Genomic DNA, 13,369 nt, shown 5'->3' with positions numbered 1-13,369 from the left:
AGACCTGGGGAGCGTTTCTTCAAAGGATTCGTCCTGATTTAGCTGAAAGTTGCCATATAAACAGTGCTTCAAGCTCAGCCTATCAAATCAAGGAAGTTGTCAGATCTGATAACTTGTCCGATGAAAACTGTTGGTGAAATGCTCCCCTGGTCTGTGTTATTATGGCCTTTAAGTGGAATCATTGATTCTCACTTTAATCATGGGGCTGTCAGTTCAAATCCTACTCTAGGCACTATGTATATCCTTTTGGAAGATATATATCTCTCAAAGATCCATTCAACCCATGTGAGGTAACTGGGGACCCAGAATGAATTAATTCCTTGAAATGTAGAAGCACATAAAAGCTGCTCTGATAAAGTCCAAGGTGATCCTGCTGCATGATTGTAGAGTCCTTTGAGACTTCAGATGTGCTGCAAGCAATTATGATGATTTTTTTTCTTAATATTTTTTCTCTTCTATGATATGTCAAATTTCTTACGTTGATTATATCATCTGCTGTACAACCAAATGTAAATGGAAAAAAAAAAATCAGATTTCTCATATGGTAAAATGTTGACATGATTATGATATAAAATCATATGATGTAGGCATGTGTAGTCTTGCGTAGGAATATTTTGTATTATGGAGCAATAAAAGTCAATGGTCTGTGAAATTCAGTTGCCCCTAATGACGTCCCTAAATGTGAAATCACATTACAACCAGAGAAGACTCAACTCGACTCCATTCAGCTTCCCATATTGTATGCTAAGATTTGTGCTGTATTCCACCTATTACACGTACATCAGGTGTATCGCTATTCCTGCTTTTGTGCCATCTTGACAGGGATAAAGTGACCCAATTTGATTTGCAGAAATATATCAAGCCTCTTTTAAAAGTTTGATAAATATGCAGATTTTTGAGAGCCTTTAAAAAAATATTTAAAAAATTACTGAGAGAGTATGCCAAGTTTCCTCAAAGTATCCTTATAAAAAAAAGTTCACAAAATACATTTTCAGCAAAAAAAAAATAATGTGCACTTCTCTGTTGTTTAGATCACATTATTGATCGTTTACCAAACCTGTAGGCAGATTTGAATTTAAGTAATTGGCACTGGCACAAGAGTGTATAGGCTGTTATATCAAGTCATAATAAATCCTTAAAGGACAAGTCCACCCCAACAAAAAAATTGATTTGAAAAAAGGAGAAAAATCCAACAAGCAAAACACTTAAAATTTCATCAAAATCGGATGTAAAATAAGAAAGTTATGACATTTTAAAGTTTCGCTTAATATCACAAAACAGTTATATGCACATCCTGGTCGGTATGCAAATTGGCAGACTGATGATGTCACCCACTCACTATTTCTTTTGTATTTTATTATATGAAATATAAAATATTCTAATTTTCTCCTCCTTGTCAAGTGAAACAAAGTTTTATTTCTCCCTGAACATGTGGAATTACCATTATTTTAACAGTTTATGGTTAAGTTGATCCTTATTGTCAAATTTGTATATATTGTATTCTTCAAACAATAAAAAACAAAAGAAATAGTGAGTGATGGACATCATCGACTCTCTGATTTGCATATCGCTGAGTTGTGCATTTAATTGTTTTGTGAAAAATAAGCGAAACTTAAAAATGTCATAGCTTTCTTATTTTACATCCGATTTTGATGAAATTTGCAACGTTATGTTTGTTTGATTTTTCTCTTTTGATTCAAATCAACAATTTTCTAGGGTGGACTTGACCTTTGAATAAGTAAAAAGGCTATTCACTCCTCCCACTTGAAGGCAAGCAATCACAATTATCATTCTTTAACATTTTAAACTGCTTGTGATTTTCACACATACCGTGTAATCCATTCTGATTGAGTATTTTATGATTCCCATACTTATTCAAAGATTTTTCTTCCCATGCTGGTTGATTTATGTCAAGGACGACCTTTGAAGAGAACAAGGCTGCCTAGGAGTTTCAGGTAATAAGAAAGCCCAGGAGATGGGGATGTCCTGGATCTCCACTTCTCACTAATTCTACTGACAACTTTATGTGCTATTTATCCTCACAAAATATTCATATTTTGTATCAAATTAAAGGTCAGAAGTCTTAGAAGGATTTACAGCTTATCGTTTGCCTGGGGACGCCCCCAGAAATCAGAGACCTTTGGTGTGCAGCAAACAGGAGTTTTGCAGGGTCTCTGCCTACTTCATTTTGGCTTAATTGTTGGTTCAATCTCAATACAAGTTTTGATTCAACTATAGCAGTGATTTGGTCAAGATTCTTAGCTGATTACTTTGGACTGTTTTATAAAACACTATAGGCAATTAAAAAACAGATTTCAATGACGTTCAGACCAATTTTCATGCTGTTTGGGCATGCTTGCAAAGTTTTTTTTTTATTTTTAATATTCCAAAAAAAGTTGTATTTGGTTTTTGTTTGGATCCAGACCAGAATTAGATTCCCATTCGGTAAACTAAAATATTCAAATCATCTACATTTTAACATTTTTAGGGCAGATGCGTTCATATAATATAGGCCTGTAAGTAGTAATAAAACATTTTTTTTGGGTGGGGGTGGGGGTATGGATTAGCCAATTAAGATATGAGAGGCTTGCCTAACATAGGGCTCATGTTTTGATACTGACTTCATTATACACCCACATAGGTGGGGTTGACCTGCTAAATGCTCAGCTGTGAAATTAATAAAGGTCCTAGCTCTGTTTATAGGTGGATGATGTTGTGACCAGCCCTTTTCTTGGAACTGACTAACCAGATGTAGGACTCCATCTTGATCTTGAGAGAGGGAAAGAAGGTCACTAATGTTCAGGAATGTAGGTCTATGGCTGTCACCCAGGGGTCATTTTCACGGGGAATGATTTAAGTCAAAGCTCATGAACAGTTCATAGTTTAACACATTTTATTAGAGGTTTGTATGGGTTTTCCAAGAAGTTAGATACATTATTATTTCAAGAAAAAAGACCCTTGATTTATTTATTTTTCATATGAATATGAGTGGAATCAAGTAAGATAGAATATATTCCAATCAAAATTATAGCTCTTGCCCTCAAGTGCAGGGTCATATTCCCTGATATTTCACTCAGCCCTTTTTTATACACATTGAGTTGCAAATTCATCCTTATAAATTACCATTGGGTTCAATGCAAAATGTACTTTGGAGTGAGCATAACTAGGAAGAATAATGCCCTGGACCCTTATTGAAAATGTTAAAAAATTTCCCCTGAACATACTTTAATCATTAGCATAAATGCAGACAGCCAAATCCAATCAAACCTATCACTGTAGAACTACAGACTTGGGATTTCATGTAAATCAAGCTACATGTAGATGCATGGAGGGGCTTTTGAGGTAATAAAGGACTGACTTCCCTCAGGGAATATGGAGCTCACCTTGATCACCTGTCTTCGGGTTTATTTTGAGGCTGTCATGTTATATTTGATGTCCATGTTCTTGAGATTTCTCCTAAGGGCCGTCTGCACCATCCCGAGTTTTCAAATTAGCGCGCTATTTCTGATCCGGCAAATTATCCCGATCTGAAAAATCTCGAGATAGTTGGCGGTGCAGACGCAATTATCGCGCTAGTTCGTAGGATTAATCTCGAGATTGCAATCCCAAGTCAACTCGGGTTTATTTGCAAAATAGCGCGCTATTTTACGAATTATCCCGCTAATTCGTCGGTGCAGACGCACTCGAGATTGGACTCGGGGTAATTTATTCATGACGTCAGTCGATAATGCAATTCGCGTTCCACTTCCGCCTTGGTCAAAACATAAACACGTGCGAAAGTCAACTTTATACATGCGAATAGCGTTCATAAGCAACGATGGTGTCCCACCAGTGAATGGATTTTGGGAGAGACCGACCGAAGGGGGAGGCGCTCATCGACGATGGTCATATTCAATAACAACACTGACAGCAGTGTTGTCTTATTCCTTCGCAAAATGTGAGCAAATAGCATTTCTTTCCTCCTTCTCTCCCTCTCTCTCTCTCTCTCTGTCGTTGCCTCCTACTCCGCCATCATATTTAACGAAGAATACATCACTTCTTCACTCGCTGAGCTGAGAGGATTGTTGCATAACACCGGTTGAATTCGGCGAAAGTGCTAGTGAAAGGAGTACATTGCTTGCATATCGCGGGAAGTTATTCAAAAGCGCGGGCTGTTGAAACTCCAAGATCCGAAAGTGCGCATGCTCGTAATATCGGGCTTGTTGCCTCGCTCGAGCAGGAATCGCTCTTCTTGCGATGGTGCAGACGGGGTTTCTTGAATCTCGAGATTAATCGCGAAGTGGGCCGATCGGGCTAGAATCTCGAGATTGAGCAAACTCGGGATGGTGCAGCACCGCCTCTAGTGATGACCTGCTGTTTTGTTGTGGTACTTGTTGGCCTGCACCAATGTATGTTTGTTATTGTCCATAGTATTGGGTCACATATTTATAAAGTAGAGCCTGGAGGATCATGGTCCTTCTGTGGGGAGAGCAAATTTTCCCCAGGTCAGCATTGGAACAGTCATGGGTCCATTACTCTTTTATGGATTTTCATCTGATGCTTTTCCATTTGTAGAAAATAGTCTCAGACATTCAGTCACAAGAAAATTTAATGTAAATTTTTACAAAGAGGAGCACAAAAATAAAGAATGGGTGTGGAATTTGAAATGGGAAACACAAAATTTATATATATTCATATATTGGACTTGCCAAAATATAGGACCTACAGTTTGGTTTAAATGATGGAGTCAAATGTTTTGATGATGACTCTTCTATCTGGTGAGTTTGTAACAGCTGAACAAATCATCCAGGATAGTCATTGAGTCGGGGCCATGTTGTGAAACCATTGCATTATTACTCATTTACTTTATTCCATCTGACTGAGGTCATCTCTGCTCAAAGGCAGAATGAGCCATGTTTCCATGACCTTTGAACATTGATTCAGTTGAAACATACTTGTACCATGGACGTACTACTTGGGTGTAGTAGGTCTATGCTTATACCAAGCCTACAGGGGACATTACTGATAATTTTACCCTGTGTTGTCTACCATCACCTTGGTAATCTATATTTTATAAGGGTGATCTACCCCTTTAAGATATTGGTTCCAGAACCCTAGATACTTCACATCATATGGTTTCTCTTATATGATGTTTGGATTAAAGACTATCAACTATAGTGATGATAGGATAGTGAAGATGTATCCCCAGCTATCATACTTCACATACCACACATACCAGGCATTCTTCATGGCTTCCCATTCATCCCATCTATCCATCCTTCCATCCTATGTCCATCTTTTCTCTAGCTATCAATCTTTTATCTGTTGATTATCTCACTTTCTCTCTCTCCCTCTCCATCTGACATGGATGTGTGTCAATGCCTTGGATAGTATATCATCCAGATTAGATTATGGTAGCAAACCGTAGCATCATGTACATGTACCTCTAGGTGTACATCTTGCTTGGGTCGGCCTGCTAATGATGTTTTGAAAGTCGTTCATTTTATAACTTCGGAAGAATTCTACCGCTCACTTTCATGATATAAGACAGAGAATAATTTTACCTCTCAGCACTACCAAAGTATTTTGGTAACTAGTGTTGAGTTGATATATGGCCTGTTTCTTTTGGGGTTTGTATTGATATTTTTGTAACTGGTCAAATAGTGAAGAATCAATGGAAAATGTAAGCTTGTTTACATTCTGTAAATCTCACTTATAAGAGTGAAATAAAAATATGCAAAGACAATGTGCAAGCAGAATTTCTCAATATTCTTGATTAAAGATATCATACATGTACATAAAACTGAAGAGGCCGATATTGTAAAAGCATGGCAATATGTATGGTGTATAGTGTATGTAGGCCTCGAGGTGTTGTGATGAAAATATAAAAGAACAAAATTGTAGCAAGATCTGGGAAGATTCTTGTCAGTGATTTTCACCAACAAATGCTACAAGCTTCTGATATCCTTGCATCTAATTGGCCGAGAGCATATAACTAGGTGAAAATCACTGGGAAAAAAATATTTATGAAAAGCCCCCTTATGAATACAGTGAGGAGGAGGTCATTGATGTTGGTTTTAGATTGAAACGGAAGACCCATTTTCCAGTGAGACAGGAAGCAGGCCCATGTTTGTGGAACTACCTGGCAGGAGACGTTGTGCTCAAACCAATTTGTCATGCTTGAGAATGTGCCATACATCACCATGAACTTGATAGCCCAGTTACACCAATGAAAGAGGGAAACAGGCTCAAAGTGGACCTGTACAGCATATAGTGTTGGTGGAATGGCGTAGAATTGGTTGGTTAGAACTTAAAGGAGAATGAAACCCTTGTAACCAGCTGAATCCATATCAAAGAGAAAAATCAAAGAAACATATTGTTGAAAGTTTGAGGAAGATTGAATGAATAATAAGAAAGTTATGAGCATTTGAATATTGAGATCACTAATGCCATGTAGATCCTCCCATTGGCAATGCGACCAAGATCTGTGATGTCACACACGTACAACTCCCTCATTACTTTAGTACTTATTTCACTTATATTCTCACTTTTATAGAGTCTATCACAAGGTGAGGTGTTTTCTTTATGAGAGGACAAGTACAGAGGTTTCACAACATTATATCATTGATGAACCGTTTGTCATATGATTAGAATGAGCAAAAAGAGATGTTCTGGGGTATATTTTCAGCGTCCAAAAGGGGAGAGTTGTTCATCTGTGACATCATAGATCTTGGTCGCATTGCCAATATGAGGATCTCCATAGCATTAGTGATCTCGACATTCAAATGCTCATAACTCTTCTATTGCTAGTCCTATTTCACTCAAACTTTTGTTGATCTTATTATTTGATTTTTCTGCTTTCACAAAAGCTTACTTGCTCCAAGAGTTTCATTCTCCTTTAACAGTGCAAGTGATGAATGCAATCAATGACTGAAAGTTATCCAATTTGTGTTCACTGGTTCTTGGCCAAAAAGAAATATAAGAATCTGTGACATGATCGCCCCAGAACTACTGATGTCTTCTGGGCCTTCACTGTCACAACAGAATACTCTGTTTAAGATCTTGACTGTAGTTGGTATGCAATGCTTGGCTGGAACATGAAGGATGACGGAATATGCCGTCTTGTTCAGGATATTGCGTAGGGGAGGGAGGGTTTTATGAGCTGTGGAAAATTCTCCAATCTTGTAATCTGAACAGGCTTGGAGACCCTGCCCCTCCTGACACCCCCCTCGAGGTAAAATATATGAGGAGAGAGCAATCATGGCTGTGATTTGATGATGTACACAATTTGCACGTTCTATATTTGGCTCTGACTCTGAGTCTTAGAAACATTTGTGAATGTGTGAATGATCTTTCCTACAAAGTTAAGATGGGGAGAGACTGTCTTCTCCCCTGGTACAAAAGTGTGAACACAGACATTGACCATGTCAATGAGGCAATGTCAAGGACAGGTGAAAATGGTTCTAAGGAAACGTTGAGATTACCAAGGTTAGAACACTGACTTTATCCTGTGTACAGGTATTTGTTTCAGTCAATATTTGAATTACATATGATTTGAGTACAAATTTTTGTGTGTATGTTTTGGGATTGATCAAATCTACAAAGACTTGTCAGCTGATACACTGTGACCTACAATATCGTTTCCACAAGAAGGAGTCCAAACTGTTGGCTACGGGTGTTGTAGATTGCACTTTGATTCTTCCAGCTCATGAAATCATTGAGATGGAGCCTACTGGTTTGAAAGGTTTGTTGCCTTGGATGATAACACACATTTTGGGGTTCTTCGGCTGATAGGGACTATTATCTTACACTAGAATCACAATCTCTTCTATTACAAAATGTCAAACCCTGATTTCCCAACTCTTTTGCACCTTCCTCACCTCTCTACATTGTTGACACACTGTACCATTTTTCGACATGAGTGCATTACCAAATGGATTCCATTTTTCTTTTAGCTTATCAAAGGACTTGTAGACATTGTTTTGTTAGCAAACATTTGATGGAGGATTAACAGGCATTTCATTCAAGAGTGTGGGGCCCCAGCTTGACTTGATATTGTAATGCTCGAATGGACACTTCCAGTTTTATCACATTTGATATTATGAATGCGGTGGAGCATGGGATCAGACCGAATCTAAAAATAACCATAGGGCCGTCTGCACCATCCCGAGTTTTCAAATTAGCGTGCTATTTCTGATCCGGCAAATTGTCCCGATCTAAACTATCTCGGAGATTATTTGCAATGGAGACGCAATTATCGCGCTAGTTCGTAGGATTAATCTCGAGATTGCAATCCCAAGTCAACTTGGGATTATTTGCAAAATAGTGCGCTATTTCACGAATTATCGCGCTAATTTGTAGGTGCAGACGCACTCGGGATTATTTATTCACGGCGTCAGACCATAATGCATCGATGCCTTGCTCGAGCAGGAATTGCTATTCTTGCAATGGTGGAGACGGGGTTTCTTGAATCTTGAGATTAATCGCGAAGAGGGCCGATCGGGCTAAAATCTCGAGATTGGGCAAACTCGGGATGGTGCAGCACCGCCTCATGTATCTTTTTGTACAGTGTTATTTGTTAGATTAAAAGCTATAGATATATGAACAAGATTGTTATCATTAGACAGTGTCTTCCTGATGCTTGTTTGTGTGAACTTTTATATTGTTTTGGCCATGACATGAAGTAGTATAAATTTATGAGGTAATTATGTCCCCAGCTACCATTCTACTTTCATTGTTTATGTTATCATAAACCCTGGTGAAATGACAGATTAAATTTATCATTTGTTTTATTAGGTCACATGGATGTTTGATTTCCCTGTTACATCTTGTTGATAAAAAAAAACCTTAAAAAAAGAAAAGAAATATGCCGATGATTTGAAACATTTTGTTCTAATAGTTTAATGCATATTTCACTACCACTTCCTAATCTTCCTCTTATACGCATTAACTGTTTTTTTTTCTTTTTACCAAATAATTCCAATATTATTAAACATTTATCAGTAAGCCTGGAACATCAATTGTTTCATTTAAAACTCAACTGGAACTTACAAGTAACTCCCCTGAGGAAAAAATAATAAGTCACATGCAAGTATTTTCATAATTTTGTGACAAATTAGATGTGAATGCTTGCAGGCTCACTCCCAATCATTACATCTTACACACTTTGCTAATAGATATTTGTTTAAAATCAAACAGTCCTCACAAGATACCTTGTTCTTTCACCCATTTGCAAGTGTGTTATGTGGGATGTATGATTAATGGCAATCGTCTACATAGAAGAATAATGATCATGATGGTTTCAAGGCTGATTGGTGTCTTAGCTTTTTGAAATAGATATGGCCTTGGCTTAGGATGGGCGTCTCACAGTCCAGTCCATTTCTGACCATCGTTGGTTTGGCCTTGTTCACATGGTGCAAACTATTCTTTTGGTCGGTTGTGCTTCATAATCAAGGACCTGAAATTTTTTCTGCATAATACTTTGTCATCCATACTTGCACTGTTGTTGATTTATTCTCCTTTGGAATCTTGGATCATGAGAATTAATCATTCTCTGACCTTTCTCAAAGTACATCATTTTATTGCTTGATCAAAAAAATTGTCAAAAAGGCTATCTGTTTCTGTATTTTCTGGTGAAGTAACTCCTGTAGGATCTCGACCAAACATCTTTCTGCAGCTTTAACACCAGTATGGGATATAACCAATTACATAGGAAACAATTTACGTCTCAGATAAGCAGTCATAGTGGCTAAACTAGTAGACAATATAAATTACTTTTGGGCCTTATTGGTTAAAGTGGAGATAATAGCCGAGGTGGGATCGGAACTCATGGCTTCCCAATTATGATTCCAATGTTCTTACCTCTAGACCACACAGCCCTTGTGTCCGTACATATTACCATTTATTGTCTGTAAAACCTAGTCAAGCCAAGTTATGTATTCAAAATAATGGTATCACCATGATTTGCTTTCTAATGAAGATGTGGAAACACCGACTTGCACAACTAACTTCCCAGCCTGGGCCCATTGCATATCAAACACAACATGATTCCCAGCATATCAAAAGCATGCATTTATAGGACTAGATTTTTGCTTAAATACAACTTTATCTCCAAATGGACCCTGTTCACATTGCTGTTTAATCCTATTGGATTGCATTCTGTATAAATGTACCTGACCATGTATTTAGCTATCTGTCTGAATTGTTTAGACCAATGACCTCTGCTTCATCTATTCACATTTATACTTAATCTGGTCTCCTGGATTCAGATCACAAGTTTCTTTTTAATCCATCTGGATGGCATGCTTATGTACCTGACTATGGCCCGTATTCTGAAGTCGGGTTTAACTTAAACTCAGGTTTAAAGTTGTGGTTTAATTATGGATAGCCAATTGTTACATAAATCACTAACAGTAGATATTTTATATTTCAGCTCATTTGACTCTCAAATCATTCAATATTGTCTAGGAAGTATACATAGATTATTGTCTTCACCATCGATGAATCAGGAAAGAGCACAGTAAACATAAGAAACATACAACTTAATAAAAATGTTGACACTTTTGGCTTCCCATAATTTTAGCACAGAGTTAGACCATGGTCTAAGTTAAACCTGACTTCAGAATACGGGCCTATGAATTTAGCTGTGTATGTTCATACCAATCGCCCTATTTCATTTCTTCACATCACTAAATCTGTTCTGGAATCAGATGATGAATTATTCTGTCGAAAGGATTATCAGAATCTAGAACCGTGTATCTTTTTCTCCCATTATTATTATTATCATTGATTGAACATTCTGCACCATGTCATTGCTGTTAAATATTAAAGGAGTGTACAAAAAGCCAGTTGTTCACGCATTTGACATTTTGTAGCAGTGCGTTTAGAACATAAATGTGACACATTCAGCTGTAGAACGATGGAACACATTGCAAATGGCGATGAATTATTGATATCTGTATCCATACTTTCTCACACATGATTTCAGTTATATGATACGTCTAACAGCCTTGTTTTCTCCTTCATAAAGGCATGTTCACACTTTCATGTCATCTCGTAGAGCGCATCTCATTTGATAAGAATGAATGCCACCAGCTGTGGCAGCACATCGACCATGTTCACACTTTGCTATAAACAAATGCTGTTTATCTTTCCTGAATACAACACATTTGCAGGTACTGTATATATCAGTGGGAAAATTAGTGAACACCTGTAATTAGAGCACTTATCTACACTTAACTACATACTGAGGGAAGAAGGTGATATTTTTTCAAAGTATTTATGATAGCTTTATTTTAAATTTTAGGGATAAATAGCCAATTTGGTCTTGTGTATCAGGCTTTAGTAATCTGTATGCGTTTGTGTGTGGGACTGTGTGTTTGTGTCTTACTATTTTTAACAATTGGGTGGAGAGTGGATGGTGAAATAAATTAATGCCTTGCCAAATGACATGAGATGACACTACAGTTGATGGCCATCTCGCTATGGATACCTGATAATGTTCTGAACAGTTGATCGACTTATAAACTAACAACATTAATCCAGATATATTAATGTGTCATCAAAGATGTAAGCCTCCCTTTATGCCAGCTTAACTCATTACTACCTGATCAGCTTAAATCCTTTTCAAATCACCATCATATGCCCCCTTATTTATATTATATAATTTTCTGACTTTAATCCAACATATCGCCATCTGTTGATAAGGTAAACTTATGTAATATTTGTTAATGAGGTCATTTACACCATACACTTAAGCTAATATCGCATGTATGAAGCATATAATCTCTCATGCAAATTTGGCACGAATCGAAACAATGAATGAAATGAAATTATGCGGAAATACTTTTTCAAAGGGCTAATTTGTTGATTTCATAGTTAGGCAAGTTCTCAATAGGCCCCTAAGGTGGAGAGGTTTGGGTTGAGGTAACATGTGAACGTTACCCCTCGATGGTGTGAGAAAGTGGAGGAGGGGAAAAAGGCAAAAAAATGAATGAATAAATCACCCCATTTTTCAGCAGTATTAGAAAGATTTTAATGAAATATTTTTTTTAAAAGCTGTGTTTTCTATTGAAAGGAAAGGCGATATACATGTAAGTAGGTGGTCAAATGTGTAAAAATCGTTAGACTACCACCAAAAGTGGTGTCATTAACTATGGGTCATTTTCTTGGAAGCTGAAATATTCATTTTCACGCTAATATTGAAATACTAGTACAAGGATATTGATATCTCATGCAACATCATGCTTTGTAACAACATGTTCGAAGGCCTACATATGTGTATAATTTTTAATTTGTCCTTTTCATATTTTGGCAAGTACTTGGTAGGCCCTGAAGATAGAGATGTTTGGATCAAGATAAAGTATGAACATGCATTAAGATTAAATATGAACATTGCCCTTGGATGGTGTGAGAAAGCGGAGGATGTGAGGCAAAAAGTTAATCAAAAATTCATATCATGCTAGATAAATGGCTCTCCTATCCCCTTATGTCAGGGGTATACCTTACAGAGACAGCAGTGGACCAGAACATAGCTTAAAGGGGTCAAACACTCCAAAGATGTTGTGATCATTTAATGACGTAGAGATAGGAGGTCTGAATTGATTTCATGTACCACGAGAATACATGCATATAGGCTTTATAGGTAATGCAGATTATATTAATTTTGTGTACAAAATACTGCATGAGTACTAGTAGGAGGATGGACTCTGTTGGAAGATATTCACTGGACTGTTATAGGATGACATGAATGACAGAAAAAATTATTATTTTATAGGCCTACGTTTATAAATGAAATATTATTTGAGAAAAATTTAACCATACAAGTTGTAGAAAGAAAGATGGGTGTTGCGAGATGATGCAACGAAGGATATTGTTAGAGAGATGGGATTGAGGGGGGTGAGGTATACAAGGAGGGGTGACAATGATAGAATGAGAACATCATAGCTTAACTAGGATAGAGTGTGTGTAGTAGTAGGTCCATGGTGTATCAGAGAGAAATAAAGAGAGGCCCAGATAATACAATAAAAGAAAAACTATGAGCCTCAGGGTTATCACATAAATCATATTGCCCTCCTGAGACAGATGGGGATTCCACTGTATGATGCAGATTACCCACGCATAAAATTACGATTCACCATTGCTCCCTCTGGACTCCCAAGTCCGTTTTCCACGAAGGTATCTGCAGTTCTACAATATTCTAGTGAAGCGTGGTATAATAATAATAATAATAATACAGGTATATTTACCCAGGGAAGCCGCTTCAGTTCCGAAAACTGTTCTCCCAGCGGGCCCTGCTATTATTGGTATACATCCTCTCCTGTCATTGACACTAAATGTCAGTAAGAGCAGCGTTGTAATATGCTTTATTATTTGTATTCAAATGCGACCA

The sequence above is a fragment of the Lytechinus pictus genome, chromosome 2 (genome assembly GCF_037042905.1).
Source record: "Lytechinus pictus isolate F3 Inbred chromosome 2, Lp3.0, whole genome shotgun sequence".
Lineage (NCBI taxonomy): Eukaryota > Metazoa > Echinodermata > Echinoidea > Temnopleuroida > Toxopneustidae > Lytechinus > Lytechinus pictus.
This window is presented reverse-complemented; position numbering follows the sequence as displayed.